Source organism: Sminthopsis crassicaudata, chromosome 3 (genome assembly GCF_048593235.1).
Source record: "Sminthopsis crassicaudata isolate SCR6 chromosome 3, ASM4859323v1, whole genome shotgun sequence".
NCBI lineage: Eukaryota > Metazoa > Chordata > Mammalia > Dasyuromorphia > Dasyuridae > Sminthopsis > Sminthopsis crassicaudata.
This window is the reverse complement of record NC_133619.1, coordinates 119,553,586-119,571,704: the sequence shown is the minus strand read 5'-3', so window position 1 is coordinate 119,571,704 and position 18,119 is coordinate 119,553,586. Positions and strand designations below refer to the sequence as shown.

General features: G+C 32.9%; 1 protein-coding gene across 6 annotated transcripts in view; it reads right to left on the bottom strand.

Annotated features, from left to right (window-relative positions):
* The window catches only part of LMO7 (LIM domain 7), a 239,385-nt gene that overhangs the window by 66,271 nt on the left and 154,995 nt on the right, over positions 1 to 18,119 (bottom strand). The gene's annotated exons all lie outside the window — the stretch shown is intronic.

Below are 18,119 nucleotides of genomic sequence, written 5' to 3'. Positions count from 1 at the left end.
GATGAAGAAATACATCTGGCTAAGTGAAAAATGAAAATTATAAATGCACCATGTGTTAATGGTGTTAGAAAAGATGAAGTTATAGTGATTAGTTCTAAAGTCCCTTTCCAATTCTATAGAATTACAAGAAATAAAAACAATTACCATAATCTGCTAAAGCAATGTATTTTTAATATGGCTTCTGCATTAAGGAACTAGGATAGAGTATTAATTATTTTCTTTTCATTTACCATAAATGATCCATCAAATGCCAGACTTAGAAGTCAAGATAAACTGGATTCACATCCTATTTCAGGCACTTAATAGCTATGGTTCAGCACTTAACCTCTCTCCACTTCAATTTCCTCTTGTATAAAATGTGAATCATTATATAGTAGCATTTACCAGGTATTGTCAGGACTGGAGGAACTAATGCTATATAAAGTATTTTGCAAGCTTTAAAGTTTGTCAGCTATCATTACGGTCTATTAGTTCTCTTTGTCTCTTTCTACAGGACAAGTGAATGCCCGGTTTGAATATCACTAACATCACCCCAAAAATATGATATTGTGAAATAAGACAGGGAAAGAGCAGGAAATGCCAGGTGCACCACAAGCAAAGCTGATCAAATATATTATAGAACTGGATGGAGGACAAAAATTATTCCTCAAGATCTATGGCAAAGGACCAAAAAGCACCTGTATCATCTAATGTATAGAAGTTAGACATCTCTTGAATTCTATTTGTTTTCCTTTCTTGGGAACTTTTTAAACATTTTTAACTCAATGTCTCTTCATTTTTATTTTTCTTATTTTATTATAAGGTAATCTACTGAAAGCAGAAAGAATGTGTTCCTTGTTTTAAGATCAGCACTTTCGAGTTTGGACAGCATAACCTTTCACACTCTTTGCTAATTATAGGCATTTATTACACCCTCCAATACAAAGGTACATATAGTGCTAATTTAACAGAGTATCTATCCCTGAAAGGCAATGCCAGGAATGTAAGTAGTAAATTATTTGCTAAGGTAGAGTACACTATTTTCCAAACAGCAAACAAATTCTATCACACTAAGGCTGGTAAGTAGGCTGCTCCTTTGCTTCTTAAGGTCACAGTGGCACAACCCCAAGCCTCCTGAAACAGATCATTATAGGGAGGAGGGGATGATAATGTTGACTTGCTTTGAGCCAGCTGAGTTCCTACACAACCATTTGGAAATGTCCGTTAGAAAAATCTTTATTTTCAAAGCTGAGTAATGTTGTGCAAACATTTATCCTATCTCAGCCCAAATGTTTTAGGAGCCTAAAGCAGCCCATAGCCATTTAATTTAGAGTTCCTTACGTTAATAAGAAAAAAACTTGAGAGAATAAGAGTTTAAAAAAATTGAGGATAATAGTATTATGGCATAAAGGTGGAAAAGAAATGAAAACCATGTGAATTTCTGCAGAGCAATTTGAAAGTATGCCCCAAGGGCTATAAAACCATGTGTACCCTTGATCCAGCAATACCACTGTTAGGTCTGTATCACAAAGAGATACAAAAAAGGGGAAAGGACCTATTTTTTTCCAAAATATTTATAGCAGCTCTTTTTGTTGTGGTTAAGAATTGGAAATCAAAAGAATGCCCATCAATTGGTGAATGGCTAAACAACTGTGGTATTTGATTGTAATGGAATATTATTGTGCTATAAGAAATGACAAGTAACTTGATTTCACAAAAACCTGGAAAGACTTACATAAACTGATGCATGATGAAGAGAACAGAGCAAAACTGTACACAGAAACAGCATATTGTTCAATGAAAAACTGTCAATGACTTATTCTCAGCAATACAATGATCCACGACAATCTCAAAAGACTAATGATGAAGCAACATTATCAACTTCCAGAGAAAGAACTGCTATTGAATGAATTTAGTCTGAAGCATATTATTTTCCACTTGCTGTCTTACACTTTTTTCTTTTATTTGAGACTTTAAATAAAATGACTATAAAGAAATAGTGCACATAACTTATATCATTCACCATCTTTTGGGGAGGAGAGGTAAAGGGAGGGATAGAATTTGGAATTCAAAACTTTAAACAAAAATTTTTTTTAAAACTATATTTATTGAATTAAAATATAATCTTTTCTAACACCAGCCATTTCTAAATAATATAATTTCTTATGATTATTGCTCTGATATCACTCATAGTTTCTAGCCATAAATCTCAAAGGAATGACAATGTAGCCAACTGTGAAACATAAAACCAGTGTCAAAGACAAATATGGGTTCAGGGAAGAAAGCCAAACTTCAAAGTGGTGAGCACTGAATATCTTTTCTTTGGGACAAAAGTTCCCCTACAGGGTTCTAAGAGAGATACAAGAGAACTAATATATACACAGTCCCTTTAAAAAGAGAGTTGGAGGCCAAAGCTATGCAAAAGAAATGAGAATGTTTTATAGTTCTTTATGCAAAATCACATTATGAAGCTCATACTCCAATTTCAAAAAAGTAACACATTCAGTATTTCAAATAGATTGACGAGTATATCTGACAGGTGTAACAAAGCACTTAGCAAACTGAACAGCTATTAACATTCCTTTGTTCACCCCATAGAATCACAGATGTAAGCAGGGAAATCATCAGCAAACTCTACCCCCCAAAAGAATGCCTCTGACAACACCTCGACCAAGAGGTCATCCAGATTAGATAAATACAGTCACTATAAATGCTCTGCAAAGCCATTCAAGAGTGAAGGACGTTGCTAAACAGTTATTATAAGTCATACAAATAAATGAAAATAAGGTTATTTTCTGATCAAGGCAGCAAGCTATCTGTTCTCTCTGGTTCCAAGATGTGGAAAGATTCTAAATTAAATAAAATATAAATTACCAAAGGTAGATAACTTCTCCCTGCCGGCCAAGAATGTACAAACAAAACAGATGCTTTTGCTGGCTATAAACCTATTCCTACATTTGCCAAGCTGAACAAGAAAACTACAAAGTCTCAGGCTAATTGCCTAATTATCCAGAGAGAAGAGCTTTGACAAGACTAGTTTTAGGTGGGAGGAGAATTTCTCCAAACCTTCTCCCCCTTTCCCCCTTACAAGGACAAATGCAAAATGAAATTTACCAGAGTGCCTTTCATCTTATGTATGCTTTCCTTCCCCAGTCACACAGCATCTGGACTAAGGATAGGAAATTACTTCTGGCTAGAGACCAGGCTAGGAGCCGGGCAAACAAATAAGATGTTAGTGTCATTGCAGAAACATTCAGGTTGGCTCCAAGCCAAGCTACCCCACCCTTGCATAGTCAATCAGTGCCAGTCTAACACAAGCACCCCTGAATTTCCCAAAGGACCTAAAAACTCATTCCAAAAAAAAATGCCTTGATGACTACATTTTATTCACTTCCTATCTGGAGATTATCTAAAACCTCCCTTTGGAGGAGACTATTAATGTAGTAATGGCATTTCAAGACTTAAAGAGACTTAGAAATCATCTGACAGAATTCCCTCACTTTACAAAGGAGAAAACTGAGGCACAAAGAAGTCGTTATTTGTATTCAAACAAATAAAAGTGAGAGGCTAGATTTCCTCTCTTTCAGAGAGTAACTCTACTATATCAGAAAGTATATGGACCCAACTCAATAACTGGGCTCCATGACTATATCAAAAATGTATCATCATCATCATCATCATCACTAAATTTAAACAGAATTTAAAAGTTTGCATTTTTGCGTATATTTTCTAATTTTATCCTTATGATAATCTGGGGAGGCAGATGCTATTATTTATATCATTCCTATTTCCTAGATGTGCAAATGGAGTCTCAGAAAGTAAATGACTCCTCCCGTCATCTGCCTAACTCTAATCTTCAAACTCTAATCTTAACTACAGGTTAAGGTCAGACAATGCACCTGCCTCTCAGTGGGGAAGTCAGACAATGAAGCTGCCTTTCAGTAGACAGGTCAGAGAATAGCAACTGCCTCTCAGACTCCTTGTATTATCATCGCCTTGTCATCCTCTCACATGAAGAAATCCATTCTACAGGTCTGAGTTAGACCTCCAGCAGCCACGGCAGGTGGATCCCAAATCACAACATGTGATTAAAGATTAGGGCTCTAGCTGCTGCACAATCTCTCTTAGTCTTAGAATCTTGAGTTCTTTTTCTCTATTGCAATCCCTAGATGAATCCTAAAAACTCCCCTCTAAGTTCTTGCATTTTGTCACAGAATTAGCCAATTATAATCCTGCACCCCAAAATTCCTCAATTAGAGAAGTAGCTTAGATAGCTCAATGAATACAGTGCTGAATTTGTGGGTTCAAATCAGGCTGTAGACACTTACCAACTATGTGACTAGATAAGTCACCCAAACTCCTCTATGTCTCTTTTTCTTAAAATGAGGATGATAATAGCACTTTATCTCCCATTTTTTTATTGTTACAAAAATAAAATGAAAAAAATTGCATTGCAATATTTACATTAAAATAATATTCAAAATAATAATAAATTATACTTTATAAGCCTTTAAGTCTTACAGAAATGCTACTTATTAATATCATTATTAAAATTCTCTGTTTCTTCCCAAAATAAAATTCCCATTCTTTTCAACTAGCTAAAGTTAAATAAAAACTAATATAATCTAACTAAAATGTAAATGACTAATAGATTTCTCTTAACTTCCATTTTAAAAGAGAAGCTTTTAAACCCAAATTATTTTTTCATAGTTAAAGACCCAGTGAGAAGTCAAGAATTTCATGCAGTTTGGGGGAATGATGTAACATAATTAATAGGGCATTGGGCTTGGAGTAAAGAAGATATAAGTTCAAATCTCAACTAAGTTGCTTACAGTAACTTCAATGTACTAAGTTATTTTGTTTTTTTTAATCTGTTAATGAAGGGTTTAGACTCTATGACCTTTCAACAGTTCATCCCACTCACTCTCTTCCTTTACCCAGATGACTTTCAAAAAGCTTTTCTAATCCTAGCTTCTAGAGTATCCCTCCATTCCCCTAGTCTTAAGTCCTCTCACTCTGGTATTTATTGCACTGAATGACTCACTGGCTGGCCTTTGCCTTCCACATGGACCCATCCTCAAGGCCCAAACCCAGAAAAACCAATCCAGATCCCCATTCTTATTATAGCTACCCAATCAGGGAATTGTCTCCTGAGCTGGAAAGAAATTAGAAAGACTTGACTAAGTGAATAGCTGTTTCCTTCTAACTGTTAAATGTTAAAATTAAAAGGGTATTTAGTTCAAACTCTCTATGTTAGAAAGAAGGAAACTAATAGGTACAAAATCTCATGGTATCTCAGCTAGTAACTGAAACTTTTCCTACTAATCAGTTCTTTTTCTGCAACTGATAGTTTTAGAGAGTTGTTCACAACTTCTCCCAACACTCAATCTCACTCCAGTCACACACATACACAAATAATAGAGTGATTATTATCCTAATCCTGACTAGCCAATGCTCTGCTTATAGGAGAGATAGGAGGGAGGCAAGAAAAGAGAGATTGGATTGTACATTTAAGTCATACCCACCCATAGAATATCCCTCCTCTCCAACTGAAAGTTTTTCACAGTACTTTCTCTGGAGCTCTCTTTTTTATTTATCTAAAGCAGTAAATTTACACATCTTTATGATCTTTAAAAATCAAAAAGTTGGGGCAGATAGGTGATGCAGTGGATAGAGCACGAGCCCTGAAGATAGGAGGACCTGAGTTCAAATCTGGTCTCAGATACTTAACACTTTCCTAGCTGTGTGACCCTGGGCAAGTCACTTAACCCCAATTGCCTTAGCAAATAATAATAATAATAATAATAATAATAATAATAATAATAATAATAATAATAATAATAAATAAAAGATCAAAAAGTCTGGCTCATTCTTTTAAAATGAGAAAAGAAAAAGAGGTTCAACTAACATCATATATTTATGACCTTTTATCCTCCTACCCCATCCCCAAAATAACATTTTACTCTCATTAAAGAGAGATCCATTTTTCAATTTTATATCCCTAGCATCTAAAAAACTTTGCACACAGTAGTCTATTGATGTCTATTAAATGGAATTTAAATGAATGCCTTGGTCAAAGGAAGAAAAAGTGAAAGTATACTTTCTTGAAACATTGTTGTTGTTTTTGTGGTGGTTGCTAGTCCTTTGTTCTGGAAGAGGACTAGGATATCAGGGAGATGATGCCATGACTTGCAAGAGAATTGGATTAAAGTGAGGGAGGGCTGTGCAAAGTCACCTGCCTCTCTTTTCCCCTCCGGAGCCACCTGGATCCAGTGGCCAGTTATAGATCAAGATGACTGGAGATGACTGTGGATGCAGTAAGAAACCTTGGTCTTATTAAGCTAAGGTTTCAACAAGTCTCAGTTTAACTGAGGCCATACCCATCACAAAAAATGTTGTGGTGAGAAAATAATACAAAATAGATGTCTAAATGGCACTGGACTATTATGTCCATTGCAGATATGAATTAAGTTTCATATCTAGAGATGAACTCAAATAATATTAAAAATCTTAGGAATTTAAAGAGAGCCTTAAAGGTCGTTATCTCTTTTGGGAGGAACCAATATGATGAAATACCTTCTAATTTCTAAGAAAAGTGAACATCACCTTTCCCAACAACAACCATAGGAGTTGGAAGAATCTGATGATTGTAAAATGCAGGAGTTGGAACAAATTCTCTCTCAATTACTATCTAACTCTAAATTTATATATTTTGCTGATTCCTGCTCTCCATCCCCCAACATATGCTAGCACTCTCCAAAACTACCTTTTTTCTAACCACTTTGTATTCTGTTTAAATTTTATTTTCTTAATTTATATCAATATTTATTAATACTTAATTTTTAAATTTGCTTATTTCACTTAACTGATTTTTAACTTTTAGTATTTATTACATTATATATTTTGTATTTTTTTTAATGTACTTACTGCCTCCCCCATTAAAATATAAACGCCTTATGAGAAGGCATTGTTTCATTCTTTGTATTTTTGTAGACTCTAATCCAATGCCTGGCACATACCAAGTGCTTCAGAAATATTAGTTGATTGAATAAGCCTACAATTTTGTCAGTTAATAAATTATTCTGAGAATTTAAAACTGACCCTAGCATTAGACTTCAAATTAAAAAAAATCATCAACTTTTATCTCTGTGTTGCAAAATATGGTGTGCAGGGAGAGCAAAGCAGAGACAAGGGAAAAGGAAACATGAAAATAAAGGATAGAAAAATGCTTCATAAACTGATCCCTAAGAAATCTATTCACCTTACTTTTTAGCTATCAAGCACTATTTTCCCACCCACAAAAGTTGGGCTGTATTATTGCAAAATGTAGCAACTAAAAGAATGAAATTCTTCTCTTCTCTCCACCCACTTCCATCCCTGAAAATAAATTTTATACCATTTGTCATCTTTCCAAGGATGTGAAGCTACTATGACTCATAGATTTTAAAACTCCATATGCCACAAAATGTAATGCCACCTGACTTGTACAGAATAACAAACTTTTTCACACTGTGCTGTATCTAGATTACATAATTTAAAAGTCATGCCATTACCAATCATTGGTATGGATGCATAGACATTTCAAGATTTCTATCTTTACCTACAAATTCCCAAGAGAAATATACTTTTTACAATTCTAGAATCTTGACCCTAGAAATATTATCTCCATTCCAAATGTTTTTGCTAAAGAACTAATTTGATATTAATTTTCAGTCTCTCACACTAAAAATAACATGACTTCATTTAATAGAGAGCAAATATATTCAATCAAAAACACTGGGACAAAAATGCTCTTAAAAAATAGAAAAACTTGATAGGAATACATAATAGACATTGCAGGGAGAGGAGGAGTGGAAATAGATCTTGTTTTCAACTTTTTCCTTGCCTTTTTAGAAACAACAAGGTAGTACAGTGGATAAAAAGCTACTTGGAATCATTTAGACCTGAATTCAGGTTTGTCCTCAGTTCTTTATAAACTGTGTGATTCTGAAAAAGCTCATTTACTTTTATCTGCCTTAGTTTTCTTCTCTATAAAATGGGAATAATAGTGCTTACTTCCTAGAGGTATTGTGAGGATGAAATAAGAAAATATTTGTAAAGCACTTAGCACAGTGCCTGACACATAATAGTTATTCTATAAAATGTTAGTTGTTACCACTGTTGTCATCTTTACCATTTTTGGTTTAACCCTTGGAATTTGGGTTCTGCAAGCTACTTTTTGTTCCACTAAAGTCATGCTTCAGTGTATCATTGTGTCACAGAGGTGATTTATGACAGTGGAATGCTAGTCCTAACAGGTTCTACTAAATGGTAAAAGCCTTACTCCCCCCTCCCATTAGGATACACCAGTGACTACATATATACTTGTGATCTAAGGATTTTCCTAATGATGTTAAGGAGTAGCCATTCACCAGCTTCGCCAAAGGGTAACAAGTTTTTCAGGCATAATCACAAGGCTTCAAATTCAGATGGTGGAGTAGGTACTCACACCAAAGAAAATATAATTCTAATATTCAAGAAGTAGATTGGCCGTTGCATAATTATTGAAATGAATCATTAAGAAGCATTTATTCTATATCCCCAATTACACAACAATCCCAATGCAGAATTTCAGTATTCTGACATTTATAGTTAAAACCATTAGAAAAGGATTGTGACAAACTAAAAATAGGATTTGAATCACATTCTACATATGTGAATTTAATTATATAAACTTCCTCTTAATTCTGTTTGCCTGAAGAACCAAGCTGAGGAAGTGGGAGTATACAAAGAAGGAACCATAGGAATAGAAATGACATTGACTGTAATATACCAATGACATCTGCTCCAACTCAATTTTTTCTTTCTTTTTTTTAAACAAAGATGAGGTCAATGAAATCCAGGGAAGCTAAGTTACTTGCCCAAGATTATAAATGTTTCCAAGTCAAAGATAACAAGTACAAAATCATAATAAAGATGACATCTCCATATAGTTATGAATGCTTACACAGGCTATGTATCATGATGTTTTCAAACTACATAAAGGAATATTTTATTAAGGAGGCATTAAAGATAGAGGGGATATAAAAAATTTAAGCAGGGAGATGTCATTTCTCCCACCATTACTAGCTAGCTAAACTATCAGTCAGTCAATATTAGGTAAAAAAATTGGTGATTTGGGATCAATTAGAATCAGTGTCTTACTGTTGTGGGTTGGCAGGAAGAATACCCAATAATTAACTCTTAGCCCTTTTCATCCCCACTATCCATTACTTCAACTCAAGAAAGTGGTCTAAGTCAGCAATGTTAAGATAGGATAATACCACTGTTAAAGGAAATTTCCAAAAAAAAAAAAAAAAAAAAGGAAGAATTCCCCCCCCCCAAAAAAAAAGGTATTGCTCTCAAAAGTTTCTGACGATGACCATTTTTTCCTCTTCTCTAATTTTTCTCATTAATATTTTTAAGTGACTGAATGCCCTTTTTTCCATAGTTTCATGAATCTCTGATCTCAATCTAAATACTCCCTCCAATAATGGGAGTAACATTTAAATCAATCTTTCTCATCTATTGCCATAGACAATATACCTCAGAATGAAAGTGACACTGAGTTTTTAAAGGCTAAGCCATCAGAACACAAACTTTGACAAGTCAAGTCTTATCATATTATAAAGATTTGAATTAATACCTCATATATAGTCTGGGCACCAGCCTAAGTTCAGAAAAAATCATCACACAGTTGTAGTGGTCCCCCATTAAGTCACCTCTTTAAAAGCTGTGAAAGGGCAACTAGTTGACATAGTGGATAGACCAAAATAAAAAAGACGAGTTCAAATCCAACTTCAGACACTAAGCTGTGTGACTCTGAACAAGTCACTTAACCCTGATTGCCTCAAAAAAATTAAAATAAAATAAACTACATTGGGGAAGGCATACTCGTGTCAAGAAATTATAATTCAGTTAAGAACTGAAACATGACAATAATTCCTTCAGCATATATCTTCTTCACATAGAAAGCAGCAAATTTCTTCTAATTTAAAACTTTAACCATTTGAAGTTTATATGATTAAACTTAAGCAAGTTCTCCTCTAGTTCTCAACCCATAGCACCTTATTCCTATGAATATTTCTACTACTAATAATAAGTACACAAAATATACTCCACATCTCATTCCCAAAGGTTAAAAGCTTGTCAGTCTAATGCTGTTTATTCCACTGTGAAACTACTAAGTTACTAGGCACAGTTGAAAAACTACCCAAAGCTCTCTGTCTAGCCTTGAAAAGTGATATCAGCCAATCATGACTCAATCCTGAGATGGAGAAAATTCATTGGCAGAATATTAGCACCCATAAATAATAAATTTAAAAGTCAAAAACTAGAGAAGACAATGGTTTTTCTTATTATTACAGTCACTGGGAGGCTAATATAATTCAGAAATAATGACTGAACAGTTTTTCAATTCTATTTCTACCTATAATTTCATATATAGATGTATCATAAATATATATATATATATATTTATGTTCTGAATAGACAACTTCTTTAAGAAGTTAAAAATCTAATAAGTAAAAGTGTTCAATATTTTTTAGAAAATATTTTTCTATCACCTATGAATAGAAATCTTTCTTCAAAATGAAAAGATGAAATTAGGAGATAAAGCCAAAAGAAACTCAAAAGGTAATTGATAGGTAAGATGGATGAAAGATAGGTATGATCATGCACTCTCTACCACTATTTATTTTATCCCTTAACTGACTCATTTGTGGTTAAGGCAAAATTCATGTTACTGGAAATGTTTAGGTTTAAAAATGGGAAATTATACTCTATAATGTCTGCAAAAAGGCATTAGGAGTGGAAACTGAGGAAAGATAGCAAACTTCTTCAAGACTTTTTTCTTTGATGGGTGGGTAGTCATATCAATCCAAGTCTTCTGTTCTGAGATAGGTCTGGCATTTTCCTTCTCTGTCATGCTCAGTATTATCTTCTCCTTTTTACTGGCTGACTCTTGGCTGCTGGTTCTTTCCATTTCTAGCCTATATTATCCCCTCTTCTTATACTTCTGGATCCTGTGTGTGTGTGTTGAAATAATGCTTCCCCTTTATTCAAGTTTCTAATCTCTCACACAATAGCTTTGATTAATTCAAAGGTACAGAGACTCTGTTTAGACATTTTGATTCAGAATGCTAGAAGTGACTGAGTCAATCAAGAAATGTTCTTATCTTCAAACAAACAAAAAAACCAAGAAAGAAAGAAAAGAAAGAAAGAAAGAAAGAAAGAAAGAAAGAAAGAAAGAAAGAAAGAAAGAAAGAAAGAAAGAAAGAAAGAAAGAAAGAAAGAAAGAAAGAAAGAAAGAAAGAAAGAAAGAAAGAAAGAAAGAAAGAAAGAAAGAAAGAAAGAAAGAAAGAAAGAAAGAAAGAAAGGGAAAGGAAAGGAAAGGAAAGGAAAGGAAAGGAAAGGAAAGGAAAGGAAAGGAAAGGAAAGGAAAGAAAAGAAAAGAAAAGAAAAGAAAAGAAAAGAAAAGAAAAGAAAAGAAAAGAAAAGAAAAGAAAAGAAAAGAAAAGAAAAGAAAAGGAAAGGAAAGGAAAGAAAAGAAAGAAAGAAAGAAAAGGAAAAAAAAAGAAAAGAAAATTAAAGAAAGAAAGAAAAGAAAAGGAAAAAAAGAAAAGAAAATTAAAGAAAGAAAGAAAAGAAAAGAAAAAAAGAAATGCTCTTATCTAACAAAGTTAATTATAATTAGTGGAGCCATTGTGTGGGGGGAGGGGACATCTCATGTAGGAGAAAGTAGAAGACAACAAGCCTACAGCAGACTATGTTGTAAATATGATGTTGGGTTTCTTATTTTTGTTTTTTGTTTTAAAGAAACAGTCTTCTCAAAGAAAAACCTACTGTGTTGCCTCGAAAATCATTTTCCAGTTGAAGAGATCACATTTTGTTTTTTGGGTTTTTTTTTTGTACTTATAATTTCTTACTTCAACAGAAAGTTTGGCATTTTTTCAATCTATCAAAAATAGGATAAAAGACCAGTTGCAAATTTTAAAGAAATGATCAAGGCTTTAAAAAAAATGAAAAATTTACATTCAGGTTTTGATTACTAAGATCCTGATATGTTTTCCTTTTTTAAGTCTTATCAGTTAGAATACCTATAAGACACTGGTGTTAACAAATAAAATTTTAAAAACTTAATTTCCTCAATTTTTCCATTATTATCAATAGCTTTTAATCTTGGAACCTCTGTTATTGAATGCATTACCAACCCTATCAATTTTTCCTAGGCAACATTTCTTTCTAGAGTTTTCTGTTCTAAAAGTTACAATTCTGTTCAAAACCTAAAATGGGGGTGTGCGGAAGGGAAGTCTGTGTCTAACTGAACTATCTTCAGCCTCTTTCCTATCTAAACCATCTTAAATACATTACATACATTCAGAAGTAGAGTCTTTAAAGGGTCGTTTAAGAGTCTTACTCCCTATATTCAAGCTACCAGCTCTAGTTTCATGCTTCTTAAGGTATAGTCAAGTCACCCTTTATCTTCTGCTACTTACATATCCTAATTCTACCACTTCACATCATTCATATTGACTGAACTAGCCTACTTAACACATGTGACTTTTTTATGTCCATTTCTGAAACAGCATATATATCATTCCTTCAAACTGAGATGACCAATCATTTCTGTCTTTCTTTAAGCATCCTACCTCTTTCATAATATTAACCTGAAATTACTCCAATATCACAACAGTGCTTTTATACACAATTATATGCATATACAGTGTTTCTCAAAAAGTCTTAGTGCAATTTTAAGCTTTAACAACTTCAAAAATATAACTTCTAAGATCTTACAAAAATAACATTTGAATATTTAAAATCTTGGGGGAGCTAGGTGGTACAATAGATAGATCATTAGGACAAGAATCAGGAAGACCAGAATGCAACTCTATCTTCAGACATTCACTGACTAGTTGTGTGATCCTGAACAAGATATTTAACACCTACCTGCAAAAAAAAAAAAAAAAAAAAAAAGAAGGAAACAGCAAACCATTCCAGTGTCTTGTCCCACTCCTCCAAAAAAAAAAAAAAAAAAAAAAAAAAAAAAAAAAACTATAGACAGTCCATGCTTGTCATGAAGTCAGACATGACTAAACAAAAAAAAAAAAAAAAAAAAAAAATTTTAATCTTAAAATACTGGAGTTTCTTATAAAAGTTCAAGTTAATTTTCAATTTGTAGTGCTAGCCTTAAGATCACCCAAAGAATGAAAATTTTGACATGATCCTATAAGAAAAAACTAATAGAAATAGATCAGATGACAAAGTTGGCTTAGCAAGGAGAGCCTCATCCTTTAGCAATCCAGTGATCTGAGCATGAGTCATCCAGAAACTGTTGTATATGTTTTATTTAAAAAAAATGTATCATTAAAATTCATAAAACTAAATGAATGTAAAAAAATTAAATATAAAAATTTCAAATGATAATTTTGCAAGTTTGTAGCATTTGTAGCACTTATATTTCTGAAGTTATTCAAGCTTAAAACTGCACTAAAGTTTTTGGGACAGACAATATAAATAGGTGTATATGATATTTCTGGAATGACTGTGGGGATATATAAATCAGGCACTCTGTGTCATTATCTATTTGTATAAGCTGTTCATTTGGTACTTTATTTTGTATGTTTTCTTTATGTACCCCATTGAAAGAACTTTATCTACTATTTCACTATCTCCTCTATCAAGAATAGGGGCTGGAAGTATTAAGTCAACCAAACTGAAGTCAAAATGATCTTGAGATTCTAGTAAATTGATATATAAATTTTTGGCAGACATTCATGTTTTACAACATTCTTTCAGTTTGCTATCCATTACTTTATTCCATATTAAGTCACTGAAGAGTCAAATGTTTACCTTAACTAAGACTAAAGCTTCCACCAGTTTAGCTTCTTCCTTGTTTGCAAAAAAAAAAAAAAAAAAAAAAAAAGTAAACTGAAGTATAGTCCCTTTAACATTACTCAACTTGAAGTAAAAACACAAATAGTTCATTTATTTACAAAGGGCGGAGGGGGGAGGGGAGGAGGGAAGAGAGACAGAAACCTCACACAAAAATTGAAAATTTGGACTTAATGCCAAAGATTTTTAAGTGTTGACTTAAAAACTCAACATGCCTCACTGTGCTCCGGTATGCAGAGGACTAAAATCAGTAAATACCTTCACGTTTGTTGCTACCCTTGCATATTGACCTGGCTCCTCAAAATATTTATGCCAAGGGAGTTACAGTAAGGACAAGTGTCTATTGAATTTATTATTTAACTCTTCTTGAGCTTCAATTAGACTGTATAGGACAAGCATACATCTTGAGCCTAAGAAACAAAATGCCACAAACAGCACATAAGTAATATCTTGTATATAATAAGATTCTTTAAAAGTAAATCCTAATATAAAAATAAATAATATTACCAGGCAAATCACAATTTTTCTTGGCATAATTGCTCATGTGAAAAGAAAGATCCAAATAAAATATCCCTTCTCGTGCTAAATAGCATTATCTTATCCCATCTACTAATTTGATTAAATTTTGGGGGATAATATTTTTTTAAAATTTTAATAGCTTTTTTCATTTTTCCAAATACATACAAGGATTGTTTTCAAAATTCACCTTTGCAAAGTCTTGTATTCCAAATGTTTCTTCCTACCTCCCTATCCCCCTCTCCCATAGATAGCAACCAATCCAATATCGGTTAAACATGTGCAATTCTTCTAAATATATTTCCATATCTGATCAAAAAATGAAAGGGAAAAAACACAAGAAAAAAAAGCAAAGAAACAAACAATAACAGAAGTGAAAATGTTATGCTTTGATCCACATTCAGTCTCTATAGTTCTTTCTTTGAATCTTGATAACTTTATCACAAGTCTAGGAGAATTGTCTTGAATCATCTCATTGTTAAAAAGACTCAAGTCCATCATTGTTGATCATCACATAATCTTATTGCTGCTGTGTACAATGTTCTCTTTGTTTTACTCACTTCGTTTAGTATCATCCATGCAAGTCTCTCCAGGCTTTTCTGAAATCAGCCTGCTCATCATTTCTTATAGAGCAATCATATTCCATAACATTCACACACCATAACTTATTCAGCCATTCCCCAGCTGATGGACATCCATTTGGTTTCTAGTTCCTTGCCACTATAAAAAGAGCTGCTACGAACATTTTTGCACTTGTGAGTTCTTTTTTCCCTTTCTCATGATCTCTTTGGGATACAGGTCCAGTAGAGATATTATTGAATCAAAGAGTATCAATTTGATTACCCCTTGGATTTAGTTCCAAAGTGCTCTCCAGAATGGTTGGATCAATTCACAACTCCACCAATAATGCATTAGTGTTCCAGTTTTCCCACATCCCCTCCAACATTTATCATTATCTTTTCCTCTCATCTTACCAGTCTGGAAAGTGTAGAATAGAATGGAGAATAATATATCCCGAAAAATTTGCAAAAGGATGATTTTTATAATGGGTAATTTATCACCTTCTAATAGCATGTGTCACAAAAGGTTCTTTCTGCTTAAAACAACAACAACAAAAAAAAAACCCTTCAAATTTATTACTGTTTATTGACAGTAGGACCCTAGAAAATGGAAGATCGAAGGTATCCAATAAAGGCTTCTCTCAAATACTTGTGAAGTTCCTTCTAATTGGTAATACTTTCTCTTCTAAGTAGCAACAGAATAGAACATGATCAGGCTTAAGGTCATCAATATCATTAAATTTCAAAACATACATAAACATACATACACACACAACACACATACACATACATATTTAATGCAATTCAACAAACATTTATTAAGCACCTAAGCCCATATCACTGTGGACTAGGTGTTGAATAGAATATCAAGATAGATAATAATACTATGTCTATGTCCTCAATAAGCCTGCAAACTAGTAAAAATCTAGAAAGCAATTTTTTTTAAAAATCCTTGGATATTCAAATGTTTACCTCAATTTCTCAAATACTTTAAAAGCTTCTTCTCAAAGGATGCCTATTTTGTGTTGTCTGTGTTTTTCAAGATTCCAAAAAAAAAAAAAAATCATATAACCTACATCTGATTTTCTTTACCTCATTTTCTCTTCTGAAACATGACCAAAAAAAATTTTTTTGAAGAATCATTTATTTGACTATTCCTTTTTAATAGTAGTCAATAAAACTTGAAAGTGGTGAGAATAAAAATGAGTCAGGAAATTTAACAGAGCTACCATCCCTGATAAATGCATCTCCTATGTAGAAGAGAGTAAAAGTGACTCCTAACACATATTTTCTGGGTCTTTGGCAGACTGGGAAGCAAGGTTCAGTACATAAATCAAATGATGAGAGGTACTGTCACTAAATTTTACTGAGAATTCTGAAGGATTTTAAGATGCATTAATGGTGATGGCTGGTTAAGAACATACATTCTAGCTTTTGGTATACTTTAATTAGTAGTAGGAAGATTTTTGATGATTTTTTATTTATTTTAAACATAAAAAGAAAATGAGAAAAGGAAAAAAAATCACATATACAGAGCAGAACATAAGAAAGAATTCAACATAAAACAATAAATTGCCATTTTAAAACAAGCTATAAAATAAATACTGCACAGTGTTTTTGAGGTTGCTCAGCTTTTTGTTGCTTCTTTGTGGGGGGGGGGGGTTGCGGTATTCCCTACTGTATACTTTTCACTCTATTTTTCCCCTTCCTCCCTACTCCTGACTTAAAGAAGGCTATGATTGAACATATGTATACAAATATATATACATAAACATAAATATCTAATAATAAATCCTTGTATACATATATGTAAGACCATACTATACTCATTTCTACTTGTCATCTGTTTCTCTGAAAGTGGATAGCATCTTCCTTCCTAAGTCCAAGTTTTTCAATATTTTTCACAATCAACCAGTTCATTATTTCCTACACCACAGCAATATTTCAACCCAATAACATCCTATCTGAGAGATTGCCTATAAAAGATTTTTCTCCAATTTTCTGCATTCCTTCTTTTCTTGGCTGCATAGGTTTTATTTATACAAGAAAATTTAACTTTAAAATATTCAAAATTAGCTATTTATACTTCAAGGCATGTGATTTTTGGAGAAATTTACAAATTTTTAATATGCCAAAAATATATACATGTAGATCACACATGTATGTACACTTACAAGTAAATATTTATCAAGCATTGAAAGTAGCAAGTTCTAGATTGAAAAGCTGTGATCCTCCCTACTAAAATCCTAAAGCTTCCAGTAATAGCATAATGAGCTAGGACTTCAAACAACAAACTACCTAACACCTAAATTACATTATAAACTGCTTAATACCTAAATTTTTTATCTTGTTACATATCATATAGTTCCTATTCTTAGAAAGTAAAAGTACTTCTCCAACATTAATTTGCATTAAACAAAAATTTATGATAATATTATCCCCATCACATATCTAGAGATGTTTCCTGAGAGATAGGCAACTTTTGGCCCAGAGATTTTATTGCCCAGATAAAAACTTTCCAATATACCTCTTTTATCCACCCACTATGTCTCAATTCAACTTCTTTTTCCCTTTCTTCTCTAACTTTGTTGTTAACAAATAGTTAGCAAACTGATTGTCTTTTAGCAGCATACACATTGTTTGGTTCAGTGAGGGAGGAAAAGCATGCATCCCAGTGTGTCATACTTGTATCTATCACCAATAAGTTAAGAGTTCCCATTTTAGTTCGGGCACTATATTACATTAGCAAATTTCAGTTATGATTTAAAATGTTATCCTTTCCAGCTGGATGCCATTAACTGGAATTCCTGAGAATAAGATTTATATAGAACAAAATAAGATACTTATAGGGTTACTTTATGAGTCAAGAGCTTTAAATACATGTACCCAATAGGGCAACAGTTCTGAGGTTGCATTTTTTTTTATATATTTTGATAACTGTATATCAATTTAATTGGTTTGTAAACCTAAGTATTTTGTTTTATACATTTAATTATTCTGAGAAGCACTCCCTCAGCTTCACCAGATTGCCAAAGGGCTTCATCACACATCTACACATACACATACTCATACACATTAAAACCTATAAAACAGCGACTACATGGCATGTAATGTTCACTAATGCATACCATCCATTGCTGTGGGAGGACTTTG